At 32.9% G+C, this 23,949-nt stretch overlaps 2 protein-coding genes and 1 pseudogene across 2 annotated transcripts in view; 1 reads left to right on the top strand and 2 right to left on the bottom strand.

Annotated features, from left to right (window-relative positions):
* LOC134230881 (apoptosis-inducing factor 3-like) overlaps window positions 1-5,783 on the bottom strand; it is a 30,377-nt gene extending 24,594 nt beyond the window's left edge. Inside the window, exon 1 of the mRNA XM_062712748.1 lies at window positions 5,765-5,783. The gene's annotated coding sequence lies outside the window, so the exon portion shown is untranslated. The remainder of the gene's footprint in view (window positions 1-5,764) is intronic.
* Window positions 1-23,949, top strand: part of LOC134230882 (probable 18S rRNA (guanine-N(7))-methyltransferase) — a 77,254-nt gene that overhangs the window by 34,759 nt on the left and 18,546 nt on the right. The gene's annotated exons all lie outside the window — the stretch shown is intronic.
* LOC134230889 (integrator complex subunit 2-like) lies at window positions 7,444-23,641 on the bottom strand (annotated as a pseudogene).

Consider the following 23,949-nt stretch of genomic DNA (forward strand, 5'->3'; position numbering starts at 1 on the left):
GAGATTGACTCTGAGGTTGGTTTGGAGCATACTTGAAAATTCTTGAGTTTGTACTCCGTTTGAGTTTGAGTATGAGTATAATGATTTTTTATAACCTCGACTTTGGAGTATGAGTATGAATTTGGAGTACGGAGTTTGAGTTTGAGTACGAATTTGAACTCTAAAAAGTTTTATAACCTCGGGGCCTGATTGCCATCACCATGCAAAATAATTCCATGCTTCCTTAATGTAGAAAAGTTGAGAATGTAACACGGGTCTCATTTTATAGCTAATTAATCAAAGTTTCTTGGCATATTAATTTTATTCAATTTAACTCAAGGTTTTTAATATAATACAGATCAATTTACACAAAGATTGTCATAAAATGAATACAAAGGTACCTTTTTCTTCACGTGCATATAAATTTTTGCAGGCAATTTCAACCTATGTAAAAGATTTTTTCAGTTAGATATAACTTAGATCTAAAAGATACAAAAAGATTTGAGGTGGGTAAATTAGTTAAATGTTGTTTTTCAATCGCCTGAAAATGGCTGAAATCATCACTTTTCATGAAAATTGACCGAGAGTTATTTCCCTTTGCTGACTCTGACTCTCCTGTCTAAAGAATCTTCTTCAACATGTGGCAAAAGAAGACACCAGGAAAATAAACAATGAGAAAATGATGTAACTGTTTAAAATGGAATGACAAAGTAAGTCATCAATCAATTAATGAAAATGAAATGGACACTTGTGAAATTTTGGAACAAAATGAAGTCTGACGAGAGGGGTTCCATCTATTTTAAAAACCAATGCATTATGATGCAAATGGAAGAAAACATTAACAAGCAGTGGATACGACCACCCGGAAATCAATAGGAATGGTTCTACCCTAGACACAGGTAAAAAAAATGTAGAAAGTTGCGTTTACTTCAGAATTAAAGCAAATAACTTACACTGGAAAATCATATAACTATTAGGAGGAGAATAGATGATGTAACTTAAGTTTCTGTGTATGAAATGAAAAATTAATATGTGTTTTCGGGTACAGACTACATGTACATTGTTGTTTAGTTAGTTAGTTTTTTTTTTTTTTTTTTTTTTTTGGGGGGGGGGGGGGGGGGAGGGCTAAAGGGTATTAGGGAAAGTGTGTATAAATTAGAGACAGATGTAAACAGATGCATGCATATTATAAGGCATTATTCAGTTTGACTGTGAAAAAACCCATATTTTTTAATTAACTGTAGCTATATATACACACTTTTAAAAAATATATAAATGATATGCCCTTGTATATGTATGTTTTCATGCAAATTTATTTCATTCTGATAATAAATAACTTCTTTTATTTTTTAGATGTACCAATTCAGTTAGATCTATGAAATAAAAGATGAAAAGATACATTGAGAATTCATTTTCAGTAAAAAGCAGGTGAGATTTTTTTTAAATATTAAAATTATCTGTATAAGGAAATGAACATTTTTCATAATTTAATGCTAATAACTACCACAGCAAAATTAAATCTTTTATTAATGTCATGATTTTTATGCGCCTGGATCAATAGATCCGAGGCATATTTTGTTTTTGTCCTGTCTGTTTGTCTGTAATGTGTTGTCAACTTTAATCTTCGCCACAACTTTTGAATCATCAGAGATAGAGACTTCATATTTGATATGCATACTCCACCAATGAAGCTGTTGCAAATGACACCAAAATCAAGGACCTAATGACCTTGACTGTTACCTATATGCTAAACATAGCTTTTTCGGAACTTTCGTCATAACTTGTGAATCATGAGAGATAGAGACTTCATATTTGGTGTGCCTACTCCACTAATGAAGTTCTTCCAAATGACACCAAGGTCGTTGACCTTGTGACCTTGACTTTGAATTATCTGTAAAAAATAGTTTTTTTTTAAATTTGTTGCCGCCGGGTATATAGTGTTTCACAATCACATCTTGTTTTTTATAAAGTCGAGGGATACAGTAAAAAAAAAAAATCAAAATTGGTTGTAGAATCTACTATGATTGTATTGTTACATTTTAGAACTGTGACACAGGAGCATCACCTGTGAAAGGTTACAAATGTTACAAATGACACCAATGAAGGATATACCCCGGTACATGTATGAGCAACTGTAAGTACACTGTAATTTAATTCAATTTTCTCAACAGAGTCAACTCATGATGTATTTTAATAAACTTTTTTTTCAAAGAGGTTTTAGAATTAATTTTTTTGTTCTATTTATTAAAAGAAATATACTCTTACCATACTTGATTCACAAGCAAATTTAAAATTAATTGTGGGTACATGTACCTTATAACTTACAAGTATTCTATCAATATTTGTTCAGGAAAGTTTTCCTTGTATGTACAAATTCATAAATTGAATATGTTTGAATATGTATAAAACTATTATGCAACTGTACTTGAATACATGTATATATGAAATTGTATGAATATCTCTAACATACATAATGCATATATGTATGAGTTATGCAAGAAAGTTGCATATAAGGCCTATAAATAACTATAGGCCTAAATAGAAATACTAGTATCCAGTGTACAGCAATGAACTATTTAGTTGCAAGTGATTTGGAAATACATGTCATCTTTGTTTTTATTTTTTTTATTAACTTTTTTTTAACACAAAGGTTTAACACCAGAAACAGGAGGCAGTTACAAAATTAATAAATGAAGACAGAAAACTTGCAAGTGACCCTGCATGAGAACTGAACAACAGGCAGTATCTTTACCAAACAGTATTCTTTTGGAGGGAATTCTTTTAAAAGTAATTGGGGATCAGAAGTTTTTGAAGTTTATGATGGTAAATTCACTAAATTGTTTAGGCTGCTTTTATCTTCCATTTGTTATACTTAAAATATTTTTGAGGTATTTTTTTTTCAAAGTGTAAATACTAACAATTGGTTTAGAATTAAATGCATGATAGTGAAAAATATATCAATTTTGTTTCAACATGAAAAACATGGTAGATAAATAATGATTTTAAATTAAGGTATAACATGTATGTTTTTTTTTATTCCAGGGAAAAAGTTGACGATGATTATTGCAAGTGTCACTTTTTAAACTCACTTTCTTGACTGGACAGCCATAACCCCACATACAGCAAAACTTGTTTAGTACGAACACGGATATTGTGAATTTACAGATATAGCGAAGTCATCTTGGATCCCCAACTATATAAATTTAATACATTCCTTATATGGATATAACAAATTACGGATATAGCAAAGTAATTTCGAAGGCCCCCATGACTTCATTATAACTAACTTTTACTGTACTGTAAACATCTGATGTGAAAAGAAAACATGGAAACATAAAGTCTAGCTGTTTCAACAAAATTGTTATATAACAGATTTCTTTTCCTTTTTACATATTTTGATTATATAATTTATACACATTTTAGATAATGTTCAGAATGAAGATTTTTTTTATTAATAATTTTTAAAAAGATTGTTTTAATATAAAAGTTGTTATATGTACAAGTACTATAGATCACATAATTTTTTGCAATACTTTTTTTCACATCTTTGTCATTGACTCTTTTTTTAAATAGACACATTTTTCACAAATTGGTGTCAATATTCTTTTGAATCTTTAGAAATACTATTTTATGTGAGAATTAATTTTCTGAGAGCACAATGTCTTGTGTAATGGTATGAAAATAATGTTCTCTTGAATAAAATTGATTAACAGAATACACATGAATATGTGTATCTTTACGGATTGTTAGTGATATGTTAATGATTTTTTCAATGCGGTGTTAGTTTTATAGTTAATTTAAATTCAGCACCTTTTCTCCATTTTGTATCTAGTATTTGAAAATATTGATTACTGGGCCAAGTTTCTGTGAAAAGTTTTCAGTATGTTGTCGGTGTTGCAAGGTCTTAAAGATGCATAGTAGTATGTGCCAGTCTAGAATTTTCTTGTTTTTTCTCAAGATAATAGCAGTAATCCAATCTTTAAATTTGTTTTGCTTGGTTTCACTGTGTAACTATGGAAACCATAAAAGTAATTTATCAATAATTTTTCTAACACCTATTTCTTTGAGATCAAACATTTTATTGTTTTTCTTAAGTTGTTATTAGATTTTGGTCATGTTACGCCTAGAATTAGTGAATACTTTGCATTTTTAGCATTTAAAATGATTTTCAAATATACCCATATTTACCATTGACTTACATGTACATATAATTTTCTAAACATTTTCTGCGTGGCATAAAATTACAACAAGGTGTGTAGTTTTTGTGAGAATGATTTGTTGGTTTTGCCTAGATTTTATTAAATGTTCAAGTGGAGATTTCAAGTAACCCAAAGTCTAATTTTTCAAAATTTTCTGTCTGTTTCTATGGCAACCAAGATACTTAGCAACCAAATTTTATTTGATATTTATTTCTGGTATCAAGTAGTACTAATGGGGAAAGTTTCATCAGAATCAGTTCATGAAAAAGAAGTCTAATTGTTTATAGAAAATAGCCATAAAAGAGCTACTTTTTTCTAGATATTCAGTTATCTGCCCTTTTTAAAGGATCATAGAGAAACAATAATAAAACAATTAATTTTGATTAATTTTATTTAATAGCTTTTAAAAATTGAAAGCATTTATTATTCATTTGATTTCTCGTATTCATAAGAAAAAACTGTTCAGAAAAGAATTTTTATTAAACAACTAGTGCCTGGTAAAATTTTGAAAAAAACCCAAATTATTTGGCAAAATGCCAATTTTCAAAGTTAAAAATATTTTAAACGAATAAAATACCCACTCTAATTTTTATATAGGTTGAATAACATTATTATAGTGTTTTTAAAATTTAAGTTGATTTTTTCTCGTAGTGCCTGCATTCTTTGGGAGGCCTCTTGAAAAATAGGGTAAAAATGGCCATTTTCGAAATGTTAGAATTTGGTCATCTTTGAGCCACCAATTGAAGAATTTGCAGTGACATTTAGAATTTTTTTTTATTTGTGTAATATATTGCTCCATATGTTCTGCATATATAATGTATTATTTATCTTAGAATAATAAAGGTGATTTTACCTTATGAAATGAATTATACAGCATTTTTATGTGTGAAATGGGCGTAAATGGGGCCAAAATCTATTTTTGTCCGTTACCATGGCAACCAAGGTAGTAACCTTAATTTTGAATGTTGATTATGTCATACTGTATGAACATTAATCACCTGAAAAAGTTTCATCAAAATCGCTCATGGTGTGTGCCACAGCCCTACAGTAAGATTTTGGTCCTTACAGAGAATTGATGTTAATGCTTCAAACTTATCAATATATAATAGAAAATTTTTTTAATTCATCTGCATTTTGTTTAAACCTGCATGAACTCATAGATGTATAGAGAAATACAACTCTAGATAAATGTAACCTATATACTGTACATGTGCTAAAAAAAAGTGGGCTTCATATTCAAGAATGTGCTGCCTAATTCATGAATACCGCTAAGAAATCATTTCCAAATACAAAACAAAGCAGGAACATGTGTAGCCCTAATTCATGATTACGCTAAAAACTCTATACCCCTTGATTCCGCTAAATTTTGAATATGCCAATTCATGTACATGTACAGTATCTTTACCATCTTATTAGTTTGCTGATTTGAAATGATAATCACACACACATGTAATTTTCTGGTTATTTATTTCAATCAATTTGTGCAAAATTTAATATTAGAATTTTGTACATGCTCAAATGTTTACAAATGTAAAATTATATTTTAAAAAATGAAGTTCAAATTTAAACAAACTCAAATCAATTACCCTTACAACTTTCAAAGATGACAATTGGCCAAAGAAAATACATGAGCAAAGATCCCAGGAGTAAATTTGCTGACCTTTTTAGCTAGCCCTGTAATTTTCCAGTATAAGAGACAAAAGCATAGCCGTACAACATACTAGTATATACATGTATATATATACAGAAGTTTTACACTCTAGTTAGGTATCATGTAGACTTTGTTGCTTATCACCCTAAAACAAAAGTATTTACACCTCATCGGACCTTATTTCTCACTATGTGTGCAACATACCAAATCTCAACTGCAGAGAAACGGAGGCATGGTGATAAAACATCGACAATGTTATCTAGTGGGGCTTATTGCAATTAACTTCTCATCAATTTGTCTCCTTTTTTGGATTTTTATGTGGACAAGATTTAGCTTTTATTGGATAATTGACTGATTTGTATTTAGAGGCCTAAATAGGATTACTTTCATGTTTACAAGGAAAATTAATATAAAATCAATAAGTTCATTATAAACTATTTTGGTGATTTTTTATAACACAATCTTCATATAAGGAGTTAAAACATCCGACCTCATTTTCTCCTTGATTTCATAGAAGTCAATCAAAACTGTGCAACAATACACAAAATGCTTATACCTGTATGTACTTACAATATGTATACTAAGTTTCTGTTCCATGAAAGAGTTAAAGATCAAAGGAGTTGGCAAATCATCTGCATGCCATTAGTAAAATGCATACAAAATGTGCCAGTAGTGTTACTTATACTAAAATATTGATCAGAATTAATTAAAAAAAAAATTATCTACAATCATGTTTAATGAATATGGATAGATGGAAAACATTTAATTTCTAATGAAAATATTAGTCCATGAGTAATTGGTATACTGTATTAAGGCAAAGCTCCTGATAACTCAAATCTCTCAAAAAATAGTGCTTGCAATATTTTTCAACTTGAAATCCACCCCATCTCCACCTTTCAAAAATAAAAATTACCTGTCCATTAAAACCTTCAATTACTATATCAATAAATTATCCTGACAAATTTTGCGACATGCAATTACACTGCAAGAATTGACAGGAACAAGCAACAGCAAATTTAGACAAATGAATGTCCTGATTACTTGTCTTATAACTTGACATATATCTATCGTTCATTATTTTTCCACTCACCATTTTCCATCGCCCCTTTTCCTGTGATCCAATCTGCTACTTATGGCAGGTCGCTCGTCAAACATCAGTCATACATAGGTGATCACTTCCTAACGATTGCAGCCTTCATTAAGGGTCTCCACTTCTTAGTACTTGAATTCACTTTATTCCATTACACTTAATTACTTCACTTCCTCGACACTTCAGATAAACATCCCCACTGACACATTTAATGTTTCCTCCCCTTTCTTAAAATGTAGATAGGTAAAATGCCATCTGACCCCAAATTAAAAAAACAGGTTACAAATTACTATAATTCATATAAATGGCCAGAAATAATTTTGCAAGGTAATAAACATGTTATTGATCACTTTATCACATTTAGATAAGATGTGACATATATAGAAAAGGGAATATAAAGAACAGAATTTAAATTGAATTTCAATAAATAGGTTTTAAAAAATCACATTGAAAAATTAAGTAGTTATCGAAAATTCCACTTATATAAAAAAGTTATATTTGTGTTTTTATAAAATTTAAAAGAGTATTATTTCATGCATTTTATTTTTTCAAAAAATATATATCTCATTTTTGGTCATCATGCATAAATATTTTTTGTAACAAGTGATTTGACGATGACACGAGCAAATGTTTGTTGCACCACGCGATAGAGAGTCCGATATTTAATGGCCAGCTCCTGTTTAGGAGTGTCTATTTTTAGCTTCTTTTTGAGCGGCACATATGACCTGTCTAGGTCTGAGAGTTCCGATTCCAGTAAGTTACTAGCAGCCGTCAGGTGTGACATACACACTCGACCAATCTGATGGAGGAATGACGTCACATCCTCACACAGTGGGGGGAAAGCTTGACACACCTTTGTCAGGCACGGAACAGTCTCAAGGAAAAAATTCACTCTCTCTGTGTTCTCCAACACTGAAAATATTTTAAGACTCATTAACAGTTTTACATACTCACCTACAAGATTATCAATTACTTTACAAAGTACACATAAGTATATTAGGATTAATTTTCATGTTGATTTTGCTAAACAACCCTTTCTTTATCACCACTGCATAACAATGTCTTGAAAAAAAAAAAATTAATACAGTAAAACACACTCCTAACAAAGTGCAAGGGACAGTTGATTTTGAATTTATCATAAACAGTACCAATGTTTACCCAATAATACACATATGTACTGTATACAGGGTTATTTTCGCCCCAAAAATTGGCAAAAATTTCCCTGTATACAGTATTTCAAAGTCATTGTGAATAAAAAGAATTTCACTGTATCATCAAATCGTTTTAAGTATGTTTACCATAAGCATGTATTACTGTAATTAAAGTCAGCTGAGCCCAGTTATAGTAAACATGACATTAAGAAATTAAGCTGTGCAACTGAAATCGGGGTAAGGCATACTGACAACACAGGTGGGACATCAGTTTGATGGCAAAGATCTAACAAAAAAATTAAAACGGTGAAAAAATTTCCCAGATTTACTGTATACAGTATTTCAAAGTCATTGTGAATAAAAAGAATTTCACTGTATCATCAAATCGTTTTAAGTATGTTTACCATAAGCATGTATTACTGTAATACAAACAAAGTCAGCATATCTAATGGAAGATACAAAGTAAACATGACATTGATACAGGAATAAAGCTTAAAGCCACAATAAGTTTAAGCATGTAGGGGTAAGACCTGCAGCCTGGGACAACACAGGTGGGACATCAGATGTGTATGGAGGGAATGGCGGTAAAGTGTGTCTGGGTAACAAAACAAATTCATGAAATATGAAAATCAATCACAATGAAAAGCATTCCAGGAAAGAATTTACTTGATAAAGGTAAATGTAGTTTAATTTTAATACTGTAAATCTGGAAATTTTTGCTGTAGATAAATTTTTTGCAAATTTGCGAGTTCATTGCATTCGCAAAAATATTTTTCTTAAAAATAAATTACCAATAAGAAAATGTAAACAATTGCAGTGGTAACCTGTGCAAAATTTTGAAACGTAAAAATTAATCAACACCATTTTGACCCGAATTCGCAAAATAAAATCGACGTAGAAATTTCCAGATTTACGGTATTAACTCTGATATGTAAGATTTGTTTCTGCAATAAACACTTGTATAGAGTAATCATTGTCTGAAATTATGATTCAATTAACCAAATGGAAGCATATCTAATACAACAAAACACGTAAAAGGATACTAAATAGGAGGGCACCTGTAAATAAAGCAGGCTTGATCTTATTTGCACCTGTAAATAAAGCATACAGGCTCAGGTAAATAAAGTATGTAACAAGATGTAAAGCAAACAATAAGTTTAAGCATGTAGAGTTCTCAAACAACCTTTTAGTTAGCCTGACCTGTTTTTCAGCCTGGGGCTGTCAAATTGGAGTGAAGAAATTAAGAACTATCATAAAATGGGAATATAATCTATAACAAAGATGTGTGACATGGAAAAAAGCCTTTATGAAATTGCAATGTTTTAGAACTCTTCAGAAAACAAGTGTGGGGTTCGGTAACAGTGTGTAGCACTTTTGGGGTAACCCTGAAATAACAGTACAACTCATGTTTTATATTATTTACATAGCTAACGAAAGAAATTATTCTACCTAACTTGAAAAGCATTCCAGGAAAGAATTCTCAATGTCTGTGATAAAGTCTGTATCTTTACTTCTATTTAATTTCTGAATATCAAAGTAGATGAGTAATTCATGGAAGTAACAAGCTTGGCAAGGTGGGGTTCTGTGATGAAGAGTTGGTGTATAAAGGAACAGATGATACACTGAATCTCACGACAGTTGTTCAACAGACTCTCCTGTCCCTACAAACAAGATATCAAAGGAAAATTTACTTTTTTATGAAATGAAAAATGATATTTAGATTAATATCAATCTGAACTGCCCTTGACTTCAATAAATATTTCTAACTTGCATTCAGATTGCTTTTTAATATCATTGGAAAATATTTTGACACCTGTGGTAATTTTTTTTATGAGTAAATCAATTAAATGAAAAGGATTATTACTACATACTGTCCTTTATACAATGTATTTAGAACTTTACATGTGAAGACTTGATCATACTTTACCTCCCTTTGCTCCTCCTACGGTGGGGAGACAACTCTCATACAAGTAGTATCTGTATAATGGCACTCTCCTGGGCGGCTATTACATGAGTTTGTATAGTATTTTAACAGGTCCAGCCTCTCCCTCTGCATGTACCTGGGCCGCATAATCTCCAATTTTCAATTGGATTTTCGACAGCATGTGATTGTGTAGGTAGACTCGTGAAGACTGGCCTTGGAGATAGGTCTGACAAAACACGTAACAGGATGTCTAATAGAGGAGGGCACCTGTAAATAAAGCAAATAGCATCGCCTGCAACTACAACAAAACAGTGCTGTAAAAGGATGTCTAATATAGGAGGGCACCTGTAAATAAAGCAAATAGACTCAACTACAACAAAACACTTAACAGGATGTCTAACACATTAGGAGGGCACCTGTAAATAAAGCATACAGGCTCAGTGTTAGGTAAACAAAGAATATCACCAAAAAATGTAACAAGATGTCAAACACACAGGTGTGGGGGCAACCTGTTAAGGACAAACACAATAGTAGTGCAACTATCAAATATGTATAAATGTAACAAATAGGCTTAATTTACTAAAGAAATTCAGAAAACAAATGTAACAAGGATGTAAATATACTGGAGTGAAGAAAAAGAAATTTTAAAAGGTTTCCCTATATATCATAAAATGCTTAACAGGATTTCCAATACAAGACATCCACATGAGTTTCATCTTTTATTTTCTATAACAAAGATTTTTCCTATATTTGAGAGTCCTGACATTTTGGCCCCAAAAAAGCCTTTATGATTTGAAAATTGCAATGTTTTGAACTTTCTGTCCTAGTGGTTCTTGAAAACAAGTGTTAAAGATTTTTCTTATATGTCCTATGTAAAATGTATTACATTTGGCTGTGTATTCTTTTTTAGCACTGAGGATGATTCCACATGAGTTTCATCTTTCCTGGAATACACTCTGGAGGAGAAGATTTTTCAAGTACAACTCTATATGTTTATATACTTATGGCCATTTACATAAATAAGATTTGAACATAAGAAATACGCTGATTCCACATAATCTTTCCTACAGTGGCTGGAGAAGAAGATTTTTAAAAATTTTTCATATATATTCCGCCAAATATTCGAACAAACGAATCCAAATGTAATATATTTACAGTATTGGAGAAAAAAATTTGGGTTATGTTTTCATATATATCTTAGAAAAAAAGTGATGAGGTAATTCATGGCAACATAATGCATTGACTAGCCATCCACAGTGGGTTTCATCTGATATCATTGGCCCTGGAGAGAAAATTCATTAATTTTTAACCAGAGTACTTTCTATAGGTGACAATTTAATGTCATTACCCTGAAGACACGTTCATCACAGTGGTTCTGAGAAGAAGATGAGTATTATCAGACAACAACGGGTCTATAGTGACAAATGTCATTACCTGAAGACACGTTCAGCTCACATCTGAGTATTATCAGTGGCATTGTCTACAGTGATTGGTTCATTACCTGAAGACACGTTCATCACATCTGAGTACAAACTTATACACTACCTGGGATGCTATATAAATGTCAATTATGGCTTTGCCTGAAGAAGATTTTTAAAGAATTTTCTATCACAAACTGAGTATTATCAGGGGGAACAAACTTAATTCTACTGTAATGATGCTTCATATATATGAGCAATTAGGCTCTGCTGTTCATCACAGAAGATTTTTAAAGAATTTTCCTATATATTTCTATGTAAAATGTCATTTTGGACCCCCGGGGGACACGTTCATCTACATCTGATGCTTATTATCAGAGCAATTATGGCTTTGCTGTTCTTAGAAGAAAATTTTAAATGTCATTTTCCTATATATTTCTAGTAAAACTTTGGTCAGCCATTGTTCCCCTGACCCCCAGGGCATGAATTCACAGTGGACATTACCTGGGGATGCTTCCATATAAAACAGCAAAACTTTGCTGTTCTTAATAAATTTTTGAAAGAATTTTCCTATATATTTCATGTCATTTCATCATTTGGCCCCGCCCTACTCAAATACTTGAATCATACAATGATTTTCCATATTAATATGCAATTTGGCTTAATGCTGTTCATTAAGAAGAAGATTTGGAAAGAATATATATTTCTATATAAAATCTCAATTACATGAGTTTGAACAAATAGTATCTACACTACATATGCTTCCATATAAATATATATATATCTTAAAAAATTGCTGATCACCCTATATCTTTGCATGTAACTAGTACAAAAAAGGAAGAACCATAATCATTCACAATTTTCAATCACTGCCATTTAATCGTAAGTTTCAGTGTTTTACCTTCGTGGAGATTTTTAAAACACCACCAAGAAGGAACCAGATTTTCCCCTTGATCAGGTCCACTATTTTCCTGGGCACCACCTCATCCAGCATAATGTGGAGAGAGGAAACCACGGGCTCAGCAAACTGTAACAAGTCTGGGGCGGACATCTTCAGCATCGCCTGCAGCTGGGGAGATCATCTTCATTGGACAGGTAGTTAGATTCCTCAGTGCTGTAAACAGAGGAAATTTAAATCAATATTTTGACCTCTTTTCAAACTGCAAACCATCTTCCCAATGAAACCAAACTCTAATGCAGTTCTTTAATATAATATCCTTCTTTTTAGCAGATAGACAATGCTGGCCTACAACACACATGAGTTGCACCCAGATCTTACCATCAGGTTGAAGTTAGTGATGGTCACAGGGCATATTGTACATGACTGAGGTCTCTGCCACTAGAGATTCTCTGATCAGTTTCTCCTCCAACCAGTCCTCAACGACACACAGGTGTGGATAGTGGGTCACCAGTAACCTATAAATAGAGTGATACAATCTATCAAACACAGGTGTGGATAGTGGGTCACCAGTAACCTATAAATAGACAGTGATCACACAATCTATCAAACACAGGTGTGGGTAGTGGGTCACCAGTAACCTATAAATAGAGTGATATTAATCTATCAAACACAAGTGTGGATAGTGGGTCACCAGTAACCTATAAATAAAGAGGATATCTCTTGGGTCAAACTTAAAGCAGACTGGGCCCAAACAAAGGACAGGCAACCCTGAGCATGAGAATTCTACATAAGGATGTATGTTACTAGCATAACATCACTGAACACTATATACCTAATCAATTGGTAATAACTGCATGAAATTGTTAAGTTAAATGGAATATCTTTCTCTCACACTCTGCAAAGGAGAGACTGTGATCCAAAAGAGTTTTTGCATACTTTAATGAGTAACTCTTAGGTATATACATGTATGTGACAAGTGTCAGTGGCTTACTTAAGGAGTGGTGAGAATAAGCCGGCATACAGCTCCTGCTCTCTCTGAGCTGTCTGTAACAGGAAGTTGATGGGAATCTGGGCCAGCAGGGTGTCATGGTAGGACTTCACCTTCCTGTTGGACATCACTGAAAACAGTCAAACTGTATACATTAAACCTTATACATCATTTATTTTTAACATGTAAAGTACTATTATTTATTTTTATTTATTTACACTATGTACGCAGTCAAAAAGGAAATTTTCCAAGCGTCTTTTAATACAATGTAAGGATAAAGTGACAATCTACCTGCGGATTATTATTTCTATATAATACAGTAATATAATTCCATAGGTCAGAATTTTTGAGAAATACAGGTGATATAATTTTTCAGAATAAAGAGTCCATATCTTACCAAGAGTTTTCATGTGTGTCAATACAATGTCTTCATAATGGAGTAAATAGTAAAGTATGAGTAGCTGGGGAGCCAGTTCTGATTTTGAATTTGAATTTGATGACTCCTCTCCTTCTGATTTTGACCAATGAAATACTGAGGATTTGTAAACATTGAGTATTTCCTCCTCTGTGATTGGTTCATTTAAATGATCAGTCTTGGTGCTTTTGATGACAGTGGAGGTGACATAAACATCAATAAGGGAGGTAACTAGTGGATGCAGTGGAGTAGAACAGTTACAGATCTGCTGATATATCCAATCCTACAATGGAAAGAATTTATAAATGGAAGAAATAAGACCAGACAATAAAACACTGCTTAACAATTATCATCAATGTATGATGTATGTATTGTTAAACAAGGCAAAGTCACATCAAGGTACAACCTCACTGATGGACTTTCTGTATATCTGAGGAGTGATATTGGAAGAAAATGAAATTTGAAATCTTCTAACCTGGTACTTTGAATAGATACATATCTTGATAATTTCAGAAAAAACTGACTTGGTTGCTTTGTTATCATACCTTTATTGGTACTTTGTGTTTGGAAAAGGAGCGATTCTTAAAGAAGTTGATAAATGCTGTTGATGGGAAGGTAACCTGTCATGTTTGCGTTTAGTCCTGGTGTCACTGGTACCTTCACCGCATGAGACGTTATCACCTACAAATACACAGGTACAACAGCATTAATTTACACTATCAAAGAAATCTTAACATCACATCAGAACAAGGTGACTACTGTAATTTTCTTATAAAATCCGTGGTGAACATTTTACTCTTACCTGCTCTGTAAAGATCTCATAAATAAATATCTGCCTTATTCTAGCCAGTGCATTAGCCTTCACCAGATTCTGAAACGAACCAAATACATGTATACATTTCATGTATATCATATACAGTGGCTTCCACTTAATCCGATAGCGGTTAAACGAATATTTCGGCCATTCTGATATAATATCAGAGCACAAAACCATTTCTTATATATTTATTAATAATTTCACCTGATATTCTGATAAGAAAATATCAGAATTTTGTTTTACCTGATACAAAAATTTGACCATCGTAGTATATTTTGATAATTATGACCTTGTTCACACCTATAACTTGCCTAGTGAAGCCTTTGTTGACACTGTCTGACACCTTGAGTACCATAATGAGGGGATTAGTTACGGCTGAACGCACGCAGTCACCTTACCTGTGTTAATAATTGGCACACTAGATTGATATGTTTTGATACAGTTATGATGATCAGCTTGGGTTTAAATTACTTTTCAGTGATGTACTCGATAATTATGATAATTGTTTGCAATTTTTTCCAAAGCTAGATTTTAATTATTTAACGTATTACCGTAATTTACGGAATATAGGTCGATACTTTTTTTCTCAGAACCTCTCGGGTCGACCAATATTCAGAATTCGACCAAATTTAAGGCTCAAGTTTACGAAAAATGTCCCCAAATCAGTAAAATTACGTCAATTTCAAAGCAAATCTGTGCCCCTTTCATAACTTTTTTGATTATTTTTCGCAAAAAAAAAAATTAATGCCCCGGTAAACAATAACATATTTATTCCAAAACTTTCTTACAAAATAAATTCCATTAATTATCCGTTGATGAGAAGAGGAAAACAACATTGCTTCACCTATTAAATAATTCCTAAACGTATTACCCATTAACATCATGCGGTATCCATCTTGTGAAGCTAGGAAGTCGCGATCGTGAACTAAAAGTAAAACCGCAACCGTATCAAAATTTAAAATACGGAAAATTTTCACGATCAAAACTATAGTGTTTTTACCATTTATTAGTAGCGATAAATTGAAATAGTATATTAAATATTTTTTATTGTCTTATGTTTATTTAAATGTAAAATGAGTGAAATAATTTGTTGCCATTATTAAAAGCTTCGTACACAAGAAGTACATTGAACTACCGCCCGGTATACAAAGATTGGCTTCTAACAGAATTTTAATTGTCTGACAGATAAAGGGATTTACACTGTGTACGCAAAGGTGTTAAACAACACCTGTGTTATTTAATTAATTGCCTGCGGGGCATGATTAAGAAACCCACGTGCCATTATAGGGTATTAGTGTTACACTTCATTGAACAAACAAAGCCGTGAAATTCATGTTGACAGTCAAATTGTGAATGTACTCTCAATTAAATTTATAAATTAAACTTATATATGATTTAATATGATTTCAATTCTTTACTGTTGCCTGATATATACATTCAATGGTCATTTGCGTCATTTAGCCAATCCCTGGAGTAGAAAAATAACAATGGCGGACATCGAAGTAATTGTCGTCCACCGGTAAATACTGTCTGAATAAAATTTATTAGGAATGTGTCCAAGTTATTCTGAAATCGGAATTGCTATTCTTTGGTCTCTGATATTTCCAGAATTATAGCTGTAAAAAAAATAACGCATGTAATTTATGCCTCTGATTTAACAACAGTGTGAAACTATGGAGGCATTGATTGTTGGAGAAAAATAAGTAGTAACACAATTCAAAGAAGTTTTACCTATATTTTTTAAAAAACTTTATTTGAATGCTGTACTCATTAAAATACCTGTTTATTTTCTTGATACGTACATGTCATGGAATAACCCCGTAATTTTAGGGTTTTTACCTGTTCTGATACGTATGTGCGTAAGAATCTTTAGAAAACGGGAAAGAAAGCCTCGTCCTATATAGTAAGTTCGTCCTATCTAAGGATTTTTCACAAATTAAGGCTAAAAATGAGCCTATCGACCTATAATCCAAAAATTACGGTAGCTTGTGTGTGACTATTTGCTGGGACATTGAAATACATCAAAGTAACAGGACTATTGACTTGAGAATTGTCACAAACAGTATGAAATACATAACCATATTAAAGAAACAAATAAAACAAAACAATTTAATTTTCTTGTTAAATATTACTGTACTATTTATCCGGGGAAAAAATAAATTACGGAATAAAGTCTAGCATTTAGACTACTTCCATTTCCAAAATGGCGGACATCGAAGAAGGAATGTAAAATGTGCTGATTAAAGATGGCAATAACTATTAAAAAACAATTTTCATCAGTCATTTTATTAGAAAAATTTTATCACATTAAATTAATAAGTAAATTTAACAATATAATTTAGGAGAATCGCCAGGTAAAGTAATGAAACAAAACGAAAGTGCAAGTTTGAAATTTGCTACGATGTAATTTCAATACATGTAGCTCTATACATCTTTGTTTGGACTTGAAATGGAGCAATCGGCTATTCGAATATTCGGCTATACTGATAACAGAAGGCTGACAAATTAACTATTGGATTAAGCGGGATCCACTGTACTTCAAATACTGGTATGTCTAAAGACTCAGAAATAGCTGAATTAAATGAAGTGAAGAAAATTAAAGTCTGTGACTTTCTTAATTAAAATTTACCTTTAACCCTAATGTAAGATACACAAGATCAGATATTGCTGTCATGTTGTTGCTATGGAAATGGATGGCAATCAGGAACAACATTTCACCAAAGGAACAGGCACTGGAGACCTCACTAGAAGTTCACATAATATAGCTGTTACTTACTAGAAGTTCACAGTAAGATACATTATCTTAATTGTTACTTCTCTTGTATCATCTGTTTCAGTAATATATACACATTGCATAACTATAGACTCCACCTCAATGCCATCAGTAGCTAAGCATGGAACTTTTTTTAACATTCCCTTTAAGTCTTTCATTCACAATATTGTGAGCCAGATTTCATTTATAAAAAAAAATCTTAATTGTATGTTAATCAAATCAACACAATTACAAAGTTCCTTTTGGGCAGTAATTTTTATTATATACATTATGAATTTGAAATACATGTACAATGTAGAAGATCAGAAGCTACTGCTAGCATAAAACATTAAGATTTCTGTACTTACAGCTTGAATTCCTTCTCCATCAGAAGAGACCACTTAATCCAATCTATAGCCACCTTCTCTTGATCATTGCTCCTGTGACAAAAAGTATTGCAGGTGTGTATTTATTTACAGTTTTAATGTGTTTACTTCATGAAACATTAACATAACATTAATTCTTACCCTAACAGATATGGACAAGCTATCAGCATGCACAATCCAAGGGAGACAAATCTAGCACCGGCTTTGCTTAAAGGAGGTCTAGATGTGATTAATCTAAGCAAAATCTTCATTTCTTCATCTGTAAATCTAAACAGAAATTACAGAGTTGATCTCAGATGTATACACAACAAGTAGTTTATGCATTTTTCAGGTTCTAATCATAGAGTTTTCAGCCAATGTACTTTAAATCGGATCTTTTTATGTTGTGCTAATTTTACACTACTTATTATCACTAATGATACAAAAGTATCATAATCCATATAAAAATTTACTTAAATGCAGCCATGCTCTTGAGTGCACAGTAGAGACGTATGAAGGCACTAGCTTTGATGGCCTGGGACTCTGATATCGTGCCTCCACCGTCAGGCAATATTGAAATCATTTGTTCCAGCAGGCACAGTCTCAAACTTTGTAACTGGGTCACTGAGGCATCTCTTTTCAACTGAAATCAATAATTTGAACTTGTGCACATGTAAATCTTAGATGTTTCTTTCCTGCATAAGAAATTCTAGAATATGTCCTGACTTTTGTCAAAAGTAAATATCAAAGTCAAAATAAGAGGCCCATGGGCCACATCGCTCACTGTTCTTTACCAGATTTCCCCCTTGTAATACATAATGCATCCCCACCCTACCCCACTGATCATAATTTAGACATTTTGAAATCTACACTACCCCAGGATCCTTCCATGTGCACATAAGTTTCAGTTTTTCTGGCCCAGTGGTTCTTGAGAAGAAGATTTTCAAAGATTTTTCCTATATATTTCTATGTAAAACTTTGATTCCCCATTGTGGCCCTACCCTTCCCCCGGGGGTCATGATTTGAACAATTTAGAATCTACACTACCCCAGGATGCTTCCACATAAGTTTCGGCTTTTCTGGCCCAGTGGTTCTAGAGAAGAAGATTTTCAAAGATTTTTCCTATATATTTCTATGTAAAACTTTGATTCCCCATTGTGGCCCTACCCTTCCCCCGGGGGTCATGATTTGAACAATTTAGAATCTACACTACCCCAGGATGCTTCCACATAAGTTTCAGCTTTTCTGGCCCAGTGGTTCTAGAGAAGAAGATTTTCAAAGATTTTTCCTATATATTTCTATGTAAAAATTTGATACCCCATTGTGGCCCCGCCCTTTCCCCGGGGGTCATGATTTTTACAATTTAGAATTTACACTACCCCAGAATGCTTCCACATAAGTTTCAGCTTTTCTGGCCCAGTGGTTCTTGAGAAGAAGATTTTCAAAGATTTTTCCTATATATTTCTATGTAAAAATTTGATTTCCCATTGTGGCCCCACCCTTCCCCCGGGAGTCATGATTTTTACAATTTAGAATCTACACTATCCCAGGATGCTTCCACATAAGTTTCAGCTTAACTGGCCCAGTGGTTCTTGAGAAGAAGATTTTTTAATGACACCACCCTATTTTTGTCTTTTCTTGATTATCTCCCCTTGTGAGGGGACTTGGCCCTTCATTTTAATAATTTAAATTCCCCTTCACCCAAAAATGCTTTGTACCAAGTTTGGTCAAAATTGGCCCAGTGGTTCTTGAGAAGAAGTCGAAAATGTGAAAAGTTTACGGACGGACAGACGGACGGACGGACGGACGACGGACGACGGACAAAATGTGATCAGAAAAGCTCACTTGAGCCTTCGGCTCAGGTGAGCTAAAAAAAATTAATCAATTTTGCTGTCATACAAATGTATTAATGTTTTAAGGACTCGCTTATGAATCAGACGTTAAAGAATTGGACCAAAATCCAACTTTTAGGAGAGTAAAATATATATTAAAACTTTCTGAAATTATGTTCATTACATGTAAAAAACATAATATGAATAAGAAGAGAGTATACATGTACACCATAGATGTTTAACAAAAATTTTACACAGACATGAAAGGAAAATGCTGGTCATAAAATTGAAAGTCTGACAGTAAAAGTATCTATTGTGTAATTTGATCTTAGTTAACACATTTATATTTTATAATTACCTTTTGGCCAATTTTAACGTATTGTGAGAACCAGTCCTTAACATTTGTATTGTTGCCTAGCAACATTCCACTGACAAATCCTACAACGTCTGTGTTTGAGTCTCCAGAAATTTCTGATGGGGGTTTGTCTTTATTCATTTCCAAGGTCAAGGCCATAGCTAATCCTGGCATCTTGCAATTCTCTACCTGAAATAATGAGTAAATAAGATTCTAAAATGAATTCCATTTTTAAACATCACAATGATCAGTATACTGGAACATTACACATTTGTAATTTATTTGTACTCTCAAACACATGTACAGTTTTACTGCTTCCCATTAGAAATGGGATTGGACACAAGACCCACTACCTAGAACATTCTAAACAATCTAATGATCTAATGGTGACTCGCTGATAAGAACTTACGCAGAGGGCTCTGATGTTGTACATTTCTTTTGGGTTCATCCTGGCCAGAGCGAGGAGCACTGCCATTCTCCGCTGTCCCCCGACCGTCTCCTCATCCTGTCTGTCACCGTTAGTCACCAGACTAGTACACACTGCAATAACAGACAATGTCAAGTAATATCAAACAAAGTGAATGGAATAAGAGTAACTGTAGAATCATTCCTATACATTGAATTTTATGGCAAATCTAGTATTTTCACCAAAAAAAGATTCTCAAAATATCTGTCTAAATTTCAATTCAACACTGATAGCTACAATTCCTTCTCAGATTGCTTTAATGTCAGAAATTACCCTCTTTGTAGCAGTCTGGAGAATTTGCCACCAGACGACACAGCATCCAGTCTCCATTAGGAACATGGAGAAGGGTTTCTGAAACCTCCGTGATTGGCAACAGGGCAGGTAACTCAGCCTGGGCTATGCAGAGTACATCTGACACTTCCTCCAGATACACTAGACTCTCAAACAATTCACTACTCTTCTGGTAAAACTCGGTTTTTGATTCTCTGACCTACAGGTGGTATGATTTTACAGACAAATAAATCTTACAATTAAAGACAGGACTTGGAGTGATGATTGTCAATTGAAAAGGTACGTCATTCAACAACTTGTTTATGCAATCACAGAGAGTAAAATGTCAACATACACTTTTTTTTAATATCTCAAACTCAGCAGTGTTTAACTACTTTGGCAAATCCCTGGTTTCTAACAAATCAATAATCAGATGCATTTTGTTAGTGAATTCATTTAAAAAGGTCCCTATACTAGGCCAAAATAAAATTATAGTTTGTTTGGAATTGCCGCCCGCCTCATTGAAATACCCCCCGCTCAAAAAATTTTATTGGCAAAATATTGACAATATTATTTTTTTTTACCGTTTTATCATCTAACATTGTTTATTACAAGTTCGTTCGTCGAAAAAGCTTTTTAAAGTCGGGTTTGAGCTCCAGCGTTTTTTCTTTATATAACTGGTACCGATAAAGTGCACCATTCCCAATGCCAAAACGTTAATTTTTCCCAATTTTGTGACCAAAAATTCCCTATTCAACTGTGAAGCAGCAGACTATCACGACATCATATTTCTTTTTAAATGAAACAATGTACAAATTGACTAATTGTTTCACTTCTGCTTAAATCGAAAGTAGAGAAAGTCGTAATTTGGCGGGACCTGTGGAGTAAACAGCGTAGTATCTATACATTTTGACAAATTGAAAGCATGGAAATGTGGAAAACATGGGACATTGATAAAAAATGCAATAAGTTCTTGTTGCTTATTCTTCAAAACACGTAGTAATGGGTTATTTAGTTGGAATAAGCACAAAATACGTTTTATTTGATTAAAGGAGAGAAAATTTTCATTGTTCTTCTTTGATGTTATTTTTCTCAATTGAACCAGTACCGGACCTTTCCCAATAGGTGGAAAAAAAATCGCTGCTCTCATTAATTTAACAACACCAGTCAATAAAACGCTTTCTTCATAGTATTGATGATATAGCGATTATAGGTGGTGATTTGACAAACTGAAAGCCGCCAAAATGTCAGACCAGGTTGGGTCAGTGGATGTGCATTCGAGCGTTGAAGAGCAGAACATTTATGCATCTCCATAAAAATAAAAGGTGAATAAAAAATTAAATGGAATGGTACACCGATACCTGGAAAAAGCTGTTGTAATAGATTGCACGTTGAACTTGATAGGCTTAGTCCGTTTTTTAGATCCCATGCAGTTAAAAAAATACATGGATCAGATTATATCTGTTATCCCAAATACTAAAGGAAAAATGTTGTCTGTCAGTATGACAAGTCCTTGAAACGTAATGTTAAAACTGAATCATGGTGCACGCTCTAGAACATATCAAGCACCCGTTCCTGCTTTTCCACAAAACACCCTGGTAACTATTCTTAAGAAATTTTGTGTGGTTCACACTGTTTGTAAGGGTTGTCTTAACAAAGGGCTAAATTTCAAGAGAAATGCTATGATTTATTGATTTAGACTGATAAAATTATTGTTTAATTTTTTTTTTAAATAAACTGGAACGTTTGATGCTGAAATTTGACTGTTATTAAATGAGCAGATCTAACATCTAAATAAGATTGATATTTTAGAACTGTTCTGTATATATAATTTTTCAAAATCAAAACAAAAATAATATTAATAAAATAAAAGAGGAAAATTAATAAAAATCACAAATGTTCATTGAGATTTTCATTTCTTATCATTTAGCTTCAATTTGTAAAAAAAAAAAAAAATATGCCTCCCTCCCTCCTGGGTCTGAAAACCCCCAGGCGGCAATTCCAAACAAACAATTTTTTAAGGATGGCCCTACGGAAGCGTATTAGGACCGCAGCAGTATCTTATCTTTTATTAATTTGTTTTAACAAATTATCAATTTGTTATAACAAATTACCAATTTGTTATAACAGATTTGTAATTTGTTATAACAAATTAATAATTTGTTATAACAAATAAAAAAAAAGATACTGCTGCGGACCTAATACGCTTCCGTACTATATTGCCCACCAAAATCAAGTTGGAGAGGAGAAATGCATAAAAAAAATATGTCTGGAGTCTCTGGACTGGGAATTGAACCTGGAACCCCTATATCACAAGTCAGGTGCTCTTCTACTGAGCTACCCAGTTCAATATCTACAGTCCATGTAGCCCAAACTTCTACATCAGTGCATGCAATAATGATATGTAAAATTGTTTTTGTAACAATCATTATTTGGAGAAGAAACATTTAATTATGATTAACATAACCACAGGCAGGCTATAGTTGTACTACCTGAGAAGCGACAAAGAGTAGTTCACTCAGTAACAATCTTAGTCTCCGAGGTGGATCGCTCCTCTCAAACTCCAGAGCTACTCCGTTCTGTAGCTGAGATATCAGGATACTTTCTGTCTGATTTCCCCCAAGTTTTGTTCTGCAAATACAATTTTTAACATTACATGATCTATTTAAACTTCTTGATGTGAAAGGGGTCATTGGTCATATAACTAGCAAAGAAAAATCATCCAACCTCAGTTGCTGTTCTTTGTTTACATCTTGTTCCAATGCGTGAAAATCTATGGAGAGTAATGCAACAATGCTGTTCACAACCTCGATGCCGGAGAGAATTTTTAGAACATCTTTTTTGGCTGTTGCCCATGATTCACTTTCATCCAATGGTTTGCAAAGAGCCATGCGAACTAAACATGGTAACACTGGACGCAGGTCCTTCTCCCGTAGTTTATTCAAAGTAGAGACATCAACATTTTGCATGGCCTGAAAAACCCTACTTTCAACAAACTCCCGCATCCTTCGTTTTATTCTAAAACCCGTCTGGTTATTGAGTTTTGTCTGCTAACCATGGGCGCCGCCATTTTTCGTAGTGCAAAAAGTCAAAAAAAAAAAAACGTAAACACGGATATTAACGGAATCTCTGGGACACCCCCTTTTTTCCCCTTACTTTCTCATTCCAAACGAAAAGTGTATTTATCTAAAAAAAAAAATTAAATGATAAATATTATGTTTAATAATTCGTTGTTTTTACTTATTTATTACTTATTTATTTATTTATTTTTACTTATTCATTTATTGAATTTATTAATTTCTTTCTTTATGTATGATTCATTTATTTGTTTATTTATTTCTCTGATCATTTGATTGCTCGTTTGTAGAGTAGTGTA

Source organism: Saccostrea cucullata, unplaced genomic scaffold (assembly GCF_032062105.1).
Source record: "Saccostrea cucullata isolate Sc308-1 unplaced genomic scaffold, CSIRO_AGI_Scuc_v1 ctg361, whole genome shotgun sequence".
Lineage (NCBI taxonomy): Eukaryota > Metazoa > Mollusca > Bivalvia > Ostreida > Ostreidae > Saccostrea > Saccostrea cuccullata.